At 50.3% G+C, this 16,841-nt stretch overlaps 1 protein-coding gene across 10 annotated transcripts in view; it reads right to left on the bottom strand.

Moving 5' to 3' along the window:
• The window catches only part of PPFIA4 (PTPRF interacting protein alpha 4), a 166,066-nt gene that overhangs the window by 122,222 nt on the left and 27,003 nt on the right, over positions 1-16,841 (bottom strand). Inside the window, exon 2 of one of the 10 annotated variants that reach the window (XM_073320169.1) lies at positions 2,529-2,721. The exons of the other annotated variants lie outside the window; for them this stretch is intronic. The gene's annotated coding sequence lies outside the window, so the exon portion shown is untranslated. The remainder of the gene's footprint in view (positions 1-2,528; positions 2,722-16,841) is intronic. 10 annotated transcript variants of the gene reach the window in all.

Below are 16,841 nucleotides of genomic sequence, written 5' to 3'. Positions count from 1 at the left end.
AGTGTTTCCTAATATCCAACCTAGACCTCCCCCACTGCAACTTGAGACCATTGCTTCTTGTTCTGTCATCTGCCACCACTGAGAACAGCTGAGCTCCTTCCTCTTTGGAACCCACCTTCAGGTATCAAATCCCACCTCATTCTTCTCTTCTGCAGACTAAATAACCCCAGTTCCCTCAGCCTCTTCTCCTAAGTCATGTGCCCCAGCCCTCTAATTATTTTTGTTGCCTTCCACTGGACTCTCTCCAATTTGTCCACATCCCTTCTAAAGTGTGGGGCCCAAAACTGGACGCAATACTCCAGGTGTGGCCTCACCAGTGCTGAATAGAGGGGAAGAATCACTTCCCTTGATCTGCTGGCAATGCTCCTACTAATGCAGCCCAATATGCCATTGGCCTTCTTGGCAACTAGGGCACACTGTTGACTCATATCCAGCTTCTCATCCACGGTAATCCCCAGGTCCTCTTCTGCAGAATTGCTTCTTAGCCAATCGGTCCCCAGCCTGTAGCAGTGCATGGGATTCTTCCGTCCTAAGTGCAGGACTCTGCACTTGTCCTTGTTGAATCTCATCAGATTTCTTTTGGCCCAATCTTCCAATTTGTCTCGGTCACTCTGTATCCTACCCCTACCCTCTGACATATCTACCATGCTGACTGTTCCTGATCACCTTCCTCTCCTCCAAGTGCTTCAAAATGGATTCCTTGAGGACCTGCTCCATGATTTTGCTGGGGACTGAAGTGAGGCTGACCAGTCTGTAGTTCCCCGGGTTCTCCTTCTTCCCTTTTTTAAAGATGGGCACTGTATTTGCCTTTTTTGCCTCCCCCGATCGCCGCAAATTTTCAAAGATAATGGCCAATGGCTCTGCATCAGCCAGCTCCCTCGGATGCATTAGTTCTGGACCCATAGACTTGTGTATGTCCAGCTTTTCTAAATAGTCCTTAACCTGCTCTTTCACCACTGAGGGCTGCTCACCTACTCTGCATGCTGTGTTGCCCAGTGCACAAGCCGTGCTGGTTAGACACTATCATATCATCTTCCAAGTGTCTACTTTGTAATCATAATTTCTACCCATTTACCAGCATGGTTTCTGGATCAGAATCACACTAGCTCCACTGCCAGCCTCCTTCCATGGCTGTAGAGGCAAGGGCAGGATCTGCCCTTCGTGCCCATGCTCCCACAGAAGTCCAGAAGAGGCTGGGGTGTGGTAGGAAAGTAGGGTCAGGCCCAGTGTGACTTTGCTTGGTTATTTACAGAGTCTGTCCCTCCCCACTGTGGCTACATTCCTACAGATCACAGTGTTAGTAAGCTACACTCAAATCTATTCCATTTTAGCATGCTAGGTAGGGTGACCAGATAGAAAGTGTGAAAAATCGGGACGGGGGGCGGGGGGAAATAGGCACCTACATAAGAAAAAGCCCCAAATATTGGGACTGTCCCTATAAAATCGGGACATCTGGTCACCCTAATGCTAGGTCTGCAAAGAGACTTGACTGATGGGACAGAGGTCATGCCAGGCCAGATCTTCAAGAGCTCAGCACACTGGTCTCAGAGCTCTCTGGAAGATCCGGCCTTTGAGGAGAGGGTGCTGGAAGAGTGGTTAGCTAGTGCCGTATGGTCTGGGCACAGCATATTGCGGGTGGGGAGTCAGGAACATTCAATTAAGAAGGGTACTGATTGAGTTAGAAGTAGGGAGTCACAGAGACGGGAAACAGGGATAGTGAGAAGGGAAATAGGGTGAGACCAGAACTGGAATGATCTTCCCCTTCCCTGTTTATGCTTATCTCCTTCCCTGTCAGCTGCCTGGCTGCTTCTGGAGGCTCCTCACCTGAAAATCCAGCAGGTTGGGTCATTCCTAGCAAGCAGGTGAACCAGGTCCACCTGGGAACCAAACCCACTGGCTTAGCCACTGCCGCAGAGGCAAAGGAAACAAGGCTTCCTCCCAGGGCTCAGCTTGGTGGAGGTGGTGCTGTCTCTCCCCCTCGCCCCAGGACAATACACCCCATAGCAATAATCCTATGCAAAGTATGGTGGCTAGATGGACGTATAAGAGGGGCTAATTGGCTAGAGAATAGGAAGTGTGAGTGTCTGTTTGGGGTGGGTGGAGGTGTCCAGAAGAGGCAGAGAACCATGGGCCAGTGGCTAGAGCACTTGGAGACTGGGTTCAATACCCTGCTCTGCCACAGACTTCCTGTGTGACCTTGGGGAAATCCCTTAGTCTCTGTGCCTCAGTTTCCCAATGCGTACAAGGCGATAGCATGCCCTACTGCACTGGGGTATATGAGGATAAATCCAGCGTATGAAGCACTCTGCTATTACAGTAACAGTCCTAATGGTTATTACTCAGTACTTAAGACAGACAGGTACCATAGCACCCCCGTCTCCCTCTCTTTGGTAGATGCAGTGTCTGCTAGAATGTCAGGTCTGGGGACTGTCATTTTTAATGACTGTGCTTCTGCCAGAGGAGCTGGTCAGACAATGGAGCGAATACGGTCATGGAATATCCCCGCCCACCCACACACCCACACTTACTTTCCTGTGGATACTTTTTTCAAACCTGCTCCAGTTTCAGGACACAGCAGTAGTGGCAAGAGATACGACGACGATTCTGCATGGACGCCAAATTCAAGATTTGGACATCTCTCACTCCGGGGGGAAGCCAGCAGAGCTGGGTTTGCTCGGCAAAGTGACGATCCTGTGACTGGCGAGGTTTTCCTGACGTTTTCTAATTTAACAAACATTTTAAAAATTGGCTCTGTTTTTTTAAATCATTTCTCACGGAAACAGCTTTGACATTTCACAGTTTCAGAGATTAGTTTATCCTGAAATTGCAGGGGGCCTGGATTTCAGGGACGCAAAGTTACGCAGAACCAAATGATACAAAATGCAGACACGCGCGTTCAGAGTACAGGCTGCCATAGCTAGACTGGCATAACCACATAACACAGATGCATTCACGGGGGGAGGGATAGCTCAGTGATTTGAGCCTTGGCCTACTAAATTCAGGGTTGTGAGCTCAATCCTTGAGGGGGCCATTTAGGGGTCTGGGGCAAAAATTGGGGATTGGTCCTGCTTTGAGCAGGGGGTTGGACTAGATGACCTCCTGAGGTCCCTTCCAACCCTGACATTCTATGATTCTCAGCAACCGAAGGAGTTTTTCCATCACCCTAGGAACACCACCTTCCCCAGCAACAGTAGCTAGGTGGATAGAAGTATTCTTCCGGAAGCCCAGCTGTGTCTACGCCAGGGACTAGGTCGGCATATGGTGCTCAGGGCTGTGAAAAAAAGGTCCACGTTTTAAGTGCGCACCAGCCCCCTCGGGTTGCACATGTGCACTGCTAGGGGGAGCTGGAAAGGCCCCAGCCTCCCACCCTCTTGATTAGGGTGACCAGATGTCCCGTTTTTAAAGGCACAGTCCCGGTTTTGGGGACTTTTTCTTTTATAGGCGCCTATTACACTCCACCCCCTGTCCTGTTTTTTCACAGTTGCTATCAGGTCACCCTACTCTTGATGCCCCCCCTCTCCACAAGTGGCCTGCTCTGGAGAGCGGGATGTGAATGCCCCACCCCTGCGGCATTTTCATCTCAGCGTGCACCAGCCAGCTCACCCTTGCAGCCCCAGCACCTCCGTTGTCCAGTCCCACACACTGCAGCCCAAATGTCACTCTAAAGTCAAATTCTCATCCGGGCCCCTGCTGGACTGGGGACTGGCACAGCCTCGACGTGCTCTGCCACATGCAAATATCAGGAAATGGAAAGTCAGAGCAAACAGAATACGAGATACTACAAAGAACTAGACGGGGGTAAAGGAAACCATTGCAGTTGCTGTGGTTACCAGAGTTTAAATGCACACAAGTCAGGAAATTGGAATCCGCTCCCGGAGCATTGTACTGACAGATGATGCGGAGCTAAAAGAGACCATGTAGCAGCATCGTGAGCCATTGTCTCACATCCATGGCGTTTCTGCCATTTATTATACAGACACTAGTCATATTAAAGCTCATTATGATCCACATGGCATTACATCACCTCATGGGGGTTACAGCCAGGCCGCTTCCCTGTCTATTCTCTACGCCTCTCCTCCTACCGAGGATCTGAGCACCTCACCATCAGATTTATCCACATCGCAAAGGGTCGGAGGAAAACTACCTGGGAACAGCCAACTCATCCTAGTCAGAAGGGAGACCAGCCAGCAGAGCGCTAGGCTTGTGTGTCAGCAAACCCCACCTCTCCAGAGCAGGCCTTGGGATAGAGCCAGGCTGCGGTATGAATCCTGCCCCGCTCGCTCAGCTGCATGGCACAAGCTTTTGGATGTACAGCAGGTACTTCCTTATTGGAAGTAAAAAGCCCTCAGGCCTGTGCTGCAAAGCTAAGTCCTGCTTTGCTTAGAGAGAGATCCAGGCCCTTTGATTTCTCTTGACACCTGACATCCGCTTTCCCTTCTAGGGGCACTGGAGAGATTCTCTGCTCTTTAAATAACTGCAACATGCAGAGGACACTGGGTGTTCTGATGGCCGTAGGCATGTTACTATTCCCGCTCCACATGGGAGAAAGCAGAGCGTTTCTAATCTTTAGAAAGCTGGGGTCATTGAGGCCAGCACCCTGCCCCACTGCTCTCCAATCTAAGACCTGCCACCAGGGCAAACTCCAGAAGAGAGGAGCGATCCCCGGCCTGCTGGCTACTTCTCACTGGGGCAGCAGCTCTTACACAGGGCTAACTAATTACATGGAAAAGGAGCAGAGAGATGCGGAGGTGGCAGGACAGCAGATGGGCTCGATGCGGCATGCTCCGCTTTCAGTGGGACAAGAGGAGAAGGGCCAGGAACCCCTCAGGCCTGTCTGCACCTAGCCCACGGTCCATGCTGCGTCGAGATCATGGGTCTTCGGTCTGCTCCCAGCAATGGGACTGCTCAGAGAGCACTGGAAACGAGCAGGGCACAAGCTGCCCCTCTCTCATGCCATTTATTTGAGACACTCATCAGAGCGGCGGATGTCCAAGTGATGCAAAGGGTACACAATGGACTTGATACTTCCTTCACGTAGCAGAGAAATGGGGTTAAAGCAGAGGATTCAAAGAGTCACTGGAGTGAAGCCGGTCCCGAGACATGCCTGTTAGCACCCACCCAGAGCTCACCTGGGAGAGCCCAAAGTGCATGCAGAACACCCATTCCTCGGCAGCTTGCTTCAGATTGATGCAGGGTATGAGCTGGAAATTAACCTTGAGATGCGTTCCCTTCATATGAAGTTACACATGAGAGCCAGCCTGCGGCAGCATGTTGGTCATGACATACTCTACAAACAGATGTTAGTCTCGGGGGGGACACGTCATAGCTTGGGCAGGCCAAGCTCACTGCACTCACCCGGGGCTCCTTGCATCCCTCCATTCCATCCTACGAGTTTCCTGAATGCCACCCTCCCAGCCCGCTCCCTTTCAGGAGCTCCCGGCAACCCCTCCCCTATACTGGGGCTCTGTAACCCCCAATTCCCCCTCCACTACATGCCAGTGGTTCTGTAGGTCCTTCATTCTCCTCCTCCATGACTGGGGCTCTGGGTGCTCCCCTGTTCCCCCATACCAAGGTCCCCCCAACCAGGGGTTCTGGGTCCTCCTGCCCTTCCATGCTTGGGGCTCTATACGCTCCCCCTTCCTACTTCCCCCATACTAGAGTCCCCAAATCTCCCCCCACCAGGAGCTGTGTGCTCCCAATTCCTATCTAGGAGATCATTCTACCGGATGACAGCACAGGGGTGTTGTCCTGGAAGGTGTTAATGGCACCATTAGCTGGTTCTTTGATCTACAGACAATGACAGAGCCTAGACGCTTGGCTCTGCCCACCAAAGGAAAGGGGATCTTTGGGTCCCCCATTTTTCCTGTTCCAATTTTCCATCTGTAACCAAAATCCACAGGGTTCTGCCTTTCAAGGCCGAGAGCATTCCCTGGAATCAATCGGATGCAGCATCTAAACATTATCGTGTTACAGACACACCGAGCAATGCCATCGAGCTGAGTGCAGGGCTGTGCAAATGCAGGCAAAAAATTACTCACTTGGCTTCAGCAGCCCTAGCTCCCCCAGCCTTCAAGCACAGTAGAGGAATGGACCACAGTGTACATGTGCGAGGCTGGATTAAGGCATAGATACTATAGGCCATGCCTAGAGCACCAGCTCTTAGAATCACGTGATCACAATCTCAATTTTAATGGAAGTGTCTGCAGCCTGAAGAAAAGCTAAAAAAAAGTGACTGGAGCAGCCAGCCTCGTCGGGTGTGCCGTGAGAGTGATGGCCCCAGTCATCTTAATGGGGTGTTCATCCTGAGGCCCACCATCCTGAGCAGTCCCAGCAGAGGGACTGTGTGCAGCAGGAAGAGAAGCCTGCAGCAGACCCAGCCCGGCACCCAAGTTAATAACGTTGCCCCCTCAAGTACTTACACTGGCTTCTGGGGTGCCTGCTGCCACCCATGCTGGGGGAGAAGGACCCCTGCTAGTGTTCCTGAAGACCAGCACCGTCACTGCAAGCAGAGCCATGGTGAAGGCTGGAGCCATAGGGCCCTCAAGCTATAGCCATAGGGGCCTCAGCTAGAGCCTGAGACACCGGCTTCGAAGAGGTGAGGAGAGACCTGGATTCATTCAGATGGGACGTGTGTGGAAATCATCCCACGCATGACTCTGGTGCAATGCTCATTCCTGAGGGTCTGTACCCATGCGAAGTCATAGCTCGTTAATACCACACTAACGAAGTTACCCCTAGGATCCTGCAGAACCTGAGCTGCTGCCGTCCTCGCTGCTCTGAAACAGCGGGCGACTGACAAACTTTCCAGCCTCTGTCGTAATGTTGGCCAAGGAGCCGAGGCAGCTGCCACTCAGGTGCCAGAGCAAAGCCCAGTGACTATCATAGAATCAGAGAATCTCAGGGTTGGAAGGGACCTCAGGAGGTCATCTAGTCCCACCCCCTGCTCAAAGCAGAACCAACCCCAACTAAATCATCCCACCCAGGGCTTTGTCAAGCTGGGCCTTAAAAACCTCTAAGGATGGAGATTCCACCACCTCCCTAGGTAACGCATTCCAGTGCTTCACCACCCTCCTAGTGAAACAGTGTTTCCTAATATCCGACCTAGACCTCCCCCACTGCAACTTGAGACCATTTTTCCTTGTTCTGTCATCTACCACCACTGAGACCAGCCGAGCTCCATCCTCTTTGGAATCCCCTTCAGGTAGTTAAAGGCTGCTAGCCGCTCTTCTCTTTTTGAAGTCTAGTTTGAGGATTCCTTGGCAAACATTTGCCATTCGCCTACAAGACAGGAAGGCCTCTCATACCTTCCCAGTGCCATGCCAGGGACTTGTCTAAAGAGCAGCCAGTAATTCCCAGCCCGGTTCAGGGAAACTTGCCAACTCAGAGCCTGGGGCAGTCCCTGCTTTTTCTACTCGCTCTGACATAGACCGCTTCTGCTCTGCCTAAGTCAGACACTGACAACAAGACGCATGTGCTAATTTATTCAGTAAAATTGGAAGAGAGTTGCCAGCACCGAAGGGGGCTGCTGAAGTCTGTGCCAATGACACACTAAAGCCTTGACAAGAGAAATAATTATGCCTCCTCCCAACTGCTCGCTAGCTTCCGTGCCTCGCTCCCCCAGCCTTGGCACTTGAGTCACAATAAGCTACAATCTCACACAGGCAGAGAAATGAAGGAAGGAATCGGCCACCCAGCCATTCTGGCAAGTGGACAGTGGGGAGCGGAGATGCCCCCACACTGGCTCTGCATGGCCCCACAGCGATCCCAGCTGCACTGCCCTTAGACCCACAGCAGAGACGGTTATATTCCCAGTTGAACAGGGAAGAACAAAAACAGACAATAGATTACAAGGTGCAAAGCCTCGGTCCAGCAGCCAGCATCCTCAAACACAACTCTTGCGCTCTCACTAGCTTCCATTGTCCGTAATCCCAATTCCCTGTGCCCACTGCCTCTCCCCTCCCCTGCAATTTGCCCCTCAGCACCTCCAGAACACAGCCCAAGGGCCAGGTTTTCAGGACCGCTCAGCGCACACTGGGTGCTGAGTATTCAGAACAGCCAGCCATGTGCCCACCATTGCCCCTGCATCTCCTCCTCTGCCATAAGCACCCACTACATCAAGAGGAGCATCCTCAGGCCGTGGAGGGGAGATCAGCTAAGAGACACTCATGGTGGGTTACTGGTGCATAGGGCCCATGGAGACAGAAGGGGCCACAGGCTGCAAGAAAACATCTTGGCAGGTCGCATGCTGATGGTGGACTGCACAACAAGGCTGCACGGTGAAGTGATTTTGCATAGCAAGGCTCCTACCCACGATTCGTGCCTTCTCTCATGCCATCCCCCATGCCTGGGACAGACTCATCTACCAAGTGCTCTCTCCCGCTGTCTTGGAGAAGAAACCTGCATACAATCCCTGCTCAGCATTACTAACCCACAGACTCTGCGGCACTTCTCTTGTCCGTATTGCAGGAGCGCCGATGCTCTAGGCCCTCATGCTCTGTAGCAAGCTGGACCTAAGGGAGGCAGCGTGGCCTAGTCAGTACAACACTGGCCAGAGATGCAGGAGACGTGAGTTCTACTCCTGGCTCTGTCACTGGCCTGCAGGGCAACCTGGGGTAAGTGACCTCTCCCCAGCAGTCAAATGATTCTTACTTCCTTTGTCAGGTGCTCCCCGAGATTGACTCATGTGAGAGGCTAGATAAGATCTAGGCCTGGGTTCTGTGCCACTCTGAGAAACAGGCTGGAAATCCCTCAAGCCTCATTTAAATTCAGAACTGGAAATTCTTTTATGAACTCGAGTCAAGTAACACCCGGTACAGCATCCCTCCCGGGGCATTTGTTTTGATATCTAGTTCCATTTAACTTTGGCCCCGTGACAGATATTGCAATCACAATATGGTCCCCAAAGATACTGCATGTATTAAATTTATGAACGCTTTCTGTAAGACTGTGTTCTGCTCCATGCAGGAAGGGTTAGCACAGCTCCTCCAGGAACTACACACAGTGGGAGTGATTAAGGTGAGTCACTGAGACTAAACACCTCTGGAGAGGTGCCACCCCCGGGGTAGTTTGCATGTGCTGGTCCACGCCAAGCTCTCCAGAGATGAGGAGACAAAGAAAGAGCTGTTGGTACAATGGATGAGCTTGAAGGGAAGACAGAACCTTCTACCTGATCCAGCAAATGGACAGAACTTTCTGTCCAGGGGCCCCACTCTTGTGGAAGAGTTGGAAAGACTGAACTGCTCAGGTCCCGTAAGACGGACGGGTGACTCCTGGTTTGTTTAGTGTGTTTCACTCTTCTTTATACGTTTTCACTGGAATGCCATTGCTTTACAAATAAAGGTGCTTGCTGCGGAAGAGCTGGGTAGTAACTGCTGGCAAGACACTGTTCATAGCCCTTGGAGAGAAAGCAACACAGGGCCATTAGGCAGACTGGCTTGCTGGGGATAACACAGTGTAAGGCTGGGAACTGTACAGCTGTAACCCCCCAAGTCAGAAGGGAGTGAGATGAGACTCCCAGCCCAGACACAGGTGAGAGAAGGAGACCTGACTAGAAATCCTGGAGTGGACCACGGAGAAGGGAATACAGGTGCAGACACCCTGAAAACCTGTGAGAGCCCCACACAGGTTTAGTGGACCATAGATTTTCACATTGACAGTGAGTAACTGTACCACAGAAGGTGCCTAGAGCGGAAGCGGGGGAGTTGGGGGCTTTGGCAGCTGGGTAAGGGGCAATCAGGGCTTTTGGCACCAGATACCATTTGGAATTATTGGCTAAGAACTTTGAGTCTTTCTTTTAAAGTGAGCAGAAATGGAAGTCATCAACAATGTTGACATGTACAGTGTCATCATTAAGTTTCAGAGTTAACACTCCATTGAGATAAATGGGGTCATTCACACCTCTCAGAGGTGTAGTTTCAAGCTGTTTGCAGATTCAGGAAGACATTACATTACAGATTCAGGAAGACTTTCACTTTAAATAAGCAGTCCGGAAGCTCTAGAGCACAATTCCACAGCTGTGGACACCACAGGGCCCCAACTGTGCTCCTCAATGCAGAGAGCACATCTTACCCATCAGATTTTAAAGCACTGTGCATGCATCATTCTAATATTATGTGCAGCACCTATTCCCCAGCCCAAGGGTACCACTACACCTGCACAGGCTGAAGGCTGAGATAAATCCACTTTAATTAGGCAGACTGTGCTTTCAACATGAGGAGGAGGAGGAGATGCTGATGAAGAAGGTACAGTCAGTTTCCAGTCCTGGGAGCAGAAAGCCACCGCTGCCTCCCAAGGAGGATTTATTCAGATGCACAAAGAATTTAACGTCTCAATGTCATTGAAAGATTTCACAGCCAAGACGGATGGGGTCCCCTAGCAACAGAACTGTGATCACGTGAGCAGCGATAATAGGCTGTGGAGGCAGTTCGGAGCCTACGATGCACATACTGCCCTCAGTGTAAGGTCTGGCCCGCTCAGGGACTACCCCAGTTCCCAGGGCTCTTCCTGCCCAGAGCACAAAGCCTGGGCAGATATTTACTGAGATGTCAGCAGAAGGAAATTTCACAAATGCAGGAGGAGGACACAGGGAGGAAGCTAACTCTGAAAAGGAGAGACTACTTGCCCCAAAGAGATCACAGGAGGGGAATTGCCAGCCAAGTGCCAACAGCATCAGGAAATATCCCTGCCCTGTAGAGATTTTAATTGGGGATCACTTGTTGGCTGCTAAAAGCCTTCCAGCCCAGTGAGTCCTCCTGCCCTGCCGGCTAAGCATCAGATAATCTAGTGAGTAACCAACAGCTGCATTTCTACAATGGAAGAAGGGAACTGGCATTCTACTGCATTTCCCTTCTCTTAAAAAAAAAAAAAATTGTTTTCTCAAAGAAGGAAATCAGGGTAGTGTGGCACAATCTACCTTTGGTACATTTAAGGATCTGTTGTACTGTTGGCCATATTCATAAATGATCTGGAAAAGGGGGTGAACAGTGGAGGTGGCAAAGTTTGCAGATACAAAATTACTCAAGATAGTCAAGTCCAAAGCTGACTGCAAAGAGTTGCAAAGGGACCTCACTAAACTGGCAGATGAAATTCAACGTTGATAAGAGCAAAATAATTTACATTGGAGAAAATAATCCTATGACGGGGGTCTAAATTAGCTGTAATCACTCAAGAGATCTTGGAGTTATTGTGGATAGTTCTCTGGAAACATCCACTCAATGTTCAACGGCCGTCAAACAAGCGAACAGAAAGTGAGGAACCATTAGGAAAGGGATAGATAATAAGACCGAAAATATCATAATGCCTCTACATAAATCCATTGTCTGCCCACCCCTTGAATACTGCGTGCAGTTCTGGTCCCCCCATTTCAACAAAGAAATATTAGAATCGGAAAAGCTACAGAGACAGGCAACAAAGACGATTAGGTGTATGGAACGGCTGCCGCATGAGGGAAGATTAGAAAGACCGGGACTGTTCAACTTAGAAAAGAGATGACTAAGTGGGGATATGATACGGGTCTATAAAATTGTGGATGGTGTGGAGAAAGTGACTAGGGAAGCGTTATGTGAAAGGGTAAACACAAGAATCAGGGGTCACCCAACGAAATGAATAGGCAGTATGTTGAAAACAAACATATGGAAGAACTTCACACAACACACAGTCAACTGCGGGAAACTTGTTGCCAGAGGATGGCGTGAAAGCCAAAAGTATAACAGGGTTCAAAGAAGAATTAGACAAATTCACAGAGGACAGGTCCATCAATGGCTATTAGTCAAGGTGATCAGGGATGTAACCCCATGCTCTGGGTGTCCCTAAACCTTTGACTGCGGGGACTGAACAATGGGAGATGGATCACTTGACGATTGCCCTGTTCTGTTCATTCTCTCTGAAATATCTGGCACCGGCCACTGTCAGAAGACCGGATACTGAGCTAGATGGACCATTGGTCTGACCCAGTATGGCCGTTCTTACATTCTAAGAATGTGTATTATTGTGAGTAGGGATTGCATGTAATCTCTCTAGGGATGAGATGTGATGTGAAGCCTGGGAATGCAAAGGACTAGCCCAGTGGTCAGCAACCTGCGGCACGCGAGCCAATTTTTAATGGCACGCTGCTGGCAGCTGGGGTCCCAGCCGCCGGCCCCACTCAGCCCGCTGCCTGCCTGGGTGAACGGAACCCCTGGCCGGCAGCAGGCTGAGCGGGGCTGGCGGCCAGGACCCCGGCTGGAACGAGCCGGTGGACGGAATCCCAGACCGGCAGCGGGCTGAGCCGCTCAGCCTGCCGCCGATCTGGGGTTCTGTCCGCCGGCCCCACTCAGCCCGCTGCCGGTCTGGAGTTCCGGCCGCCAGCCCCTTGCCAGCTGGGATCTCAGCCGCCGGCCCCGCTCAGCCCCCTGCCGGCCGGAGTGAACGGAACCCCCGGCTGGCAGCAGGCTGAGGGGGGCCGGCGGCCAGGACCCCGGCTGGCAGGAGCCGGCAAAACCCCAGACTGGCAGCGGGTGAGCTGCTGCCGGTCTGGGGTTCTGTCTGCCACTCAGCTCAGCCCGCTCACAGTCTGGGGTTCCAGCCGCCAGCCCCTGGCCAGCCAGGGTCCCAGCCATCTGCCCCGCTCAGCCTGCTGCTGGCCTGGGATACCAGCCACCGGCCCCACTCATCTCGCTGCTGGTCTGGGGTTCCAGCCACCCAGCCCCCTGCCAGCCGGGGTCCGGGCCTCCGGCCCTGCTCAGCCCTCCTGCCGGCTTGGGGTACCGACAGCCAGCCCAGGGCTCTGCTCCTGGCCTGGGCCCAGTGCTCTGCAGGCCTCATCAAAAATTACACTACAATTAGCTTAAAAACTTGAAAACTTTGTATACTACAGTAATTGTTAAAACATGTATAATGTTAATAAATACATCGGTTTGATGAAAGAAAGTAGTTCTATTTATGTGCCTGCGCTTAATTTGTGTTTTTGATGATTTACCTTCTAAAAAAAAAATCTCGCATGTCTCGCACCCCCAGAAAGGGCATCTCGCACCCCCAGGGGTTGCGTGCACCCCAGGTTAAGAACCACTGCACTAAACTGATAAGATCTGCATTTTAATTTAATTTTAAATGAAGCTTCTTAAACATTTTAGAGACCTTGTTTACTTTACATACAACAATAGTTTAGTTCCATAAGATAGACTTATAGAGAGAGACCCTCTAAAAACGTTAAAATGTATGACCGGCACGCGAAACCTTAAATTAGAGTCAATAAATGAAGACTCGGCACACCACTTCTGAAAGGTTGCTGACCCCTGGACTCTACTGACAGTGTGCTAGACAAGAATGGACTTTTGGGACAATAAGCATGCGGTGGAAATCTTTTTAGCATGCTTGTAGGTTCTCTCATTGTTTTTAATATTTTTTTTTTTGCATTAAGAATAAACGTACTTGCTCAGAAAGAGCCGTGCGGCAACATATAGCTGCTGGCAATACACAGGGCATAGCCTCTGGAGAGAAAGCAAAGGGCAGACCCTAGCTGTGTAGGCAGCCTGGGGATATCACAGTCTAAAACAGGGAGCTGTACAGCTTTAACAGCCTAGTCGCGGGGGGGGGGGGGGGGGGGAAGGGATGCGGGTCTCTGCCCAAGAGAGGTGATGGCTGAGAAGCCTGGAGAGACCACGGGGCGAATAGAGGTGCTGATCTGCGACAGCAGGAGAAGAGCAGATACCTGGTCTCAGTGAGCGTAATGCTCTGCTGAAGAGGACAGAGAGTGGGGCCAATGTCACCACATGCCAAGCGGACAAAGGGCAATGATGGAGAGAAATACCAGGCATGACCCCAACTGCCCTGATAACCAAGCAGGAGCAATTCTGTGCTGTCACTTCCTGCGAACGTCCAGCGGTGCCAGCAGGCTTATCAGACAGGGAGGAGATTCCAGTCAGCTGGGTGCCAGGTCTAGTTATCCCAGCTCTGCGGCTGATGACAAGTGACACAGCGAGCGAGCAGCCATAAAGGGACTTCTTAGGAATGTGACATTTCAAAAGGTACCTGGGGGCAAGGAACAGACACTAGCTCTCCACACCAGAGTCACCCTGCATGGCTCTACGGCCCCTCGGCCTTCAGCCCACTAGCCTGCCTCACTCGTGAGCCAGATTAGACTATTGACCCTGTCTGCTCTGGTACGTTGCCTCAGCCAGCTACTATTTTGGCTGCTTCAAAAAAAGATAGGAGATCCCCACACTGCCCTCAGCCAGGTGTGCAACCCTGGGTATGGAGGAGAATGGCCCCCTGTCTGACCCCCCTGGGGATCAGTGAATCAGGGAGCCCATTTCCCCAATTTTACAGGCAAATTCCCAGTTTGAGGGCTGTTTGTGGCCATTTGGCAGAATTCATAGACTCCAAGACCAGAAGGGGCCATTATGATCATCTAGTCTGACCTTCTGTATAAAACAGGCCAGAGAACTGCCCCCAAGTAATCCCTAGAGCCCATCTTTGAGGAAAAATAACATCCCATCTGGATTCTAAAATGGCCAGTGATGGAGAATCCGCCACAAGCCTTGGTAAACTGTTCCAATGGCTAATTACTGTCACCATTAAAGATGTTCGCTTTATTTCCAGTCTGAACTTGTCTGGCTTCAACTTCCAGCCACTGGGTCGTATTATACTTTTGTTAGACTGAAGAGCCCATTATTGAATATTCATTCCCCATGTAGGTACTCACAGGCGAATCAAGCCACCCCTTAACCGTCTCTTTGTTAAGCTAAATAGATTGAGCTACTTGAGTCTATCACTAAAAGGCCGGTTTTCTAATAGCAATAGACTCAAAGAGCTGATCTCACACTTGCACAAGATGGAACTCAGATTCTTTAAAGGGCTGATGACACACTTTTAAAAGCTTCTATAGAGATGTGTCAAAGAGGTTAGCAAAGCAAGATCTAATCCATCATAATACCCAAACCCACTACCATCAGATTTAGGACCTACAGCAGAGAAAACAACAAAATACATAGTTCAGAGACAGGAAAGAACACAAGTCGGTCCCACCTTCTGCTCCTTGCCCTTTCTGTGATAACAGATCTAGGAACTGGACATCAGGAAGCACACAGATGGTGGAATATCATTCAAACTGACATTCAAATCAGTTGTGCCTTTATGAGAGAGTGAATTGCTCGGTGTTTACCACTTCAGACAAACAAAGAAGGTAATTTCCCTGCATGGAATTTGACACAGAATCTACTCTTTGCCAGAGGATTGTGCCCCAATGGAAGCTTTCACTAAAAGGGTCCCAGGGTTGAGGAGAAACCTTTTAAATGCAAACGAAAGGCAGCACATGTGAACTGAGAGGTGTGAACTGCCCCATTCAGCTCCAGGAGGTGAGAGAGGATACAAATTTTTGCATCAACATTGGTAATTATTTCACTGCTGATCATTTTAGCATCCAGCTCACATGCTGATCCCACATGGCCAGGCAGCCTCCCACGCTTTTGCAGACATGAGAAACCACAACTGTCCCCTACCCAGCCACCAATCCTCCATCTCTCCCCCACACCCCCAACCAACTACTGTACACAAAACCAGGCATTTTCAGCACAAAATTCTGAAGCAGGCTGAAAGGCTGCAGTGCAGGCAGAGCAAGAAACAAGGGGAGAATACTCCCCTTCACTCTCTTCGGCAATTCATGAGAAACCACGCCCAATCTCTGTTGCACTGGAGTGTCACAAAATGCACAAAGCTTGGGACAGAGTTCAGAGTGTGATGGTTCTCAGGGCACCCAGGACTGAGAGTCACCTTGGTTACCCCTCCTCCCCCCACCCACCTCCGGCAAGATGGAGTCTTGCTCATGCTCATTTGGGTGTCAGCTCCCTGATGCCACCAGCCTGTTAGCCACTCATACACTCCCCTCTGGGCTAGACCAGCCTTTACTTTGTCTTGCAGGTTAACAACAGGTGCACCCCAGTTCCCGAGCCCCTTTGGAGCAATCCCCTGTAGTGTCCAGCCCTTTATGCACTGAACACTCACAGAAATAGCAGGTCTACTGTCCCTAAGGGAACAGTGCCCACACCAGGTCGTCTGATTCAATTCACGATCAGCACCTTGCTCAACGTCACAGCACTGAGATACACTGATAGTGAAAACAAGGATGTATGCATTACCAAAGACTCAAGAGACAGTGAGCACAGATACCGGAAACAAACAGTTACAGATAAAACAAAATCATCACATGCTTTTGCGATGCTGGCTCATGCCAAAGCCCCAGGCCACTTGACTTGTGTATTAGTTTAGATAAAAGTGATTGTTCAATGTATAAGAGTGTATTTGGTATTTAAACTTCATGAAAACTAATGGGATGTTACTGGCATTGTTTTCACTTACCTGTATAATGTAATGGCAAACATTTCCATTGTGTGTACACCAAAGTAACTAAATAACCCACCAGATGAAAAAGAAGCCTTGTGGAAGGCAACTGAAGAAGTTTAATAGAAAAGTGCTAATTTCAAAGCAAATGATTATTCTGTGTGATGATCGGAGGTCAAAGACTCCAAGTGCATTCCTCACTCTCCGTCATCAGAGGAAGAGCCCACGTGGGTAGTGACCCTGTCGGCTTGTTTTCTCTGAGAAGCAGCTATGAGAATGAATTCAGGGAAAGAGCCTTCATCTCTGGACTGTCTGGATTCTTACAGGGCAGAATAACTGAATGAGAAAGAGTTATTCTGGGTAGCCCTGAGAGACTTTTGAGAAGCTGGCAGATGACTACATCTCTGCTACCATTTGGAGTTATAGACTGACTCACCTGTGTATATATTTTACCTGCTTTAACCTCCCAGTAACTCATTTCCTTTTCTTAGCTAATAAACCTTTAGTTAGTTTACTATAGAACTGGC

Source organism: Lepidochelys kempii, chromosome 21 (assembly GCF_965140265.1).
Source record: "Lepidochelys kempii isolate rLepKem1 chromosome 21, rLepKem1.hap2, whole genome shotgun sequence".
NCBI classification, from domain to species: domain Eukaryota; kingdom Metazoa; phylum Chordata; order Testudines; family Cheloniidae; genus Lepidochelys; species Lepidochelys kempii.
Note: the sequence above shows the minus strand (reverse complement) of the source record. Positions and strands in the feature narration are given on the sequence as shown.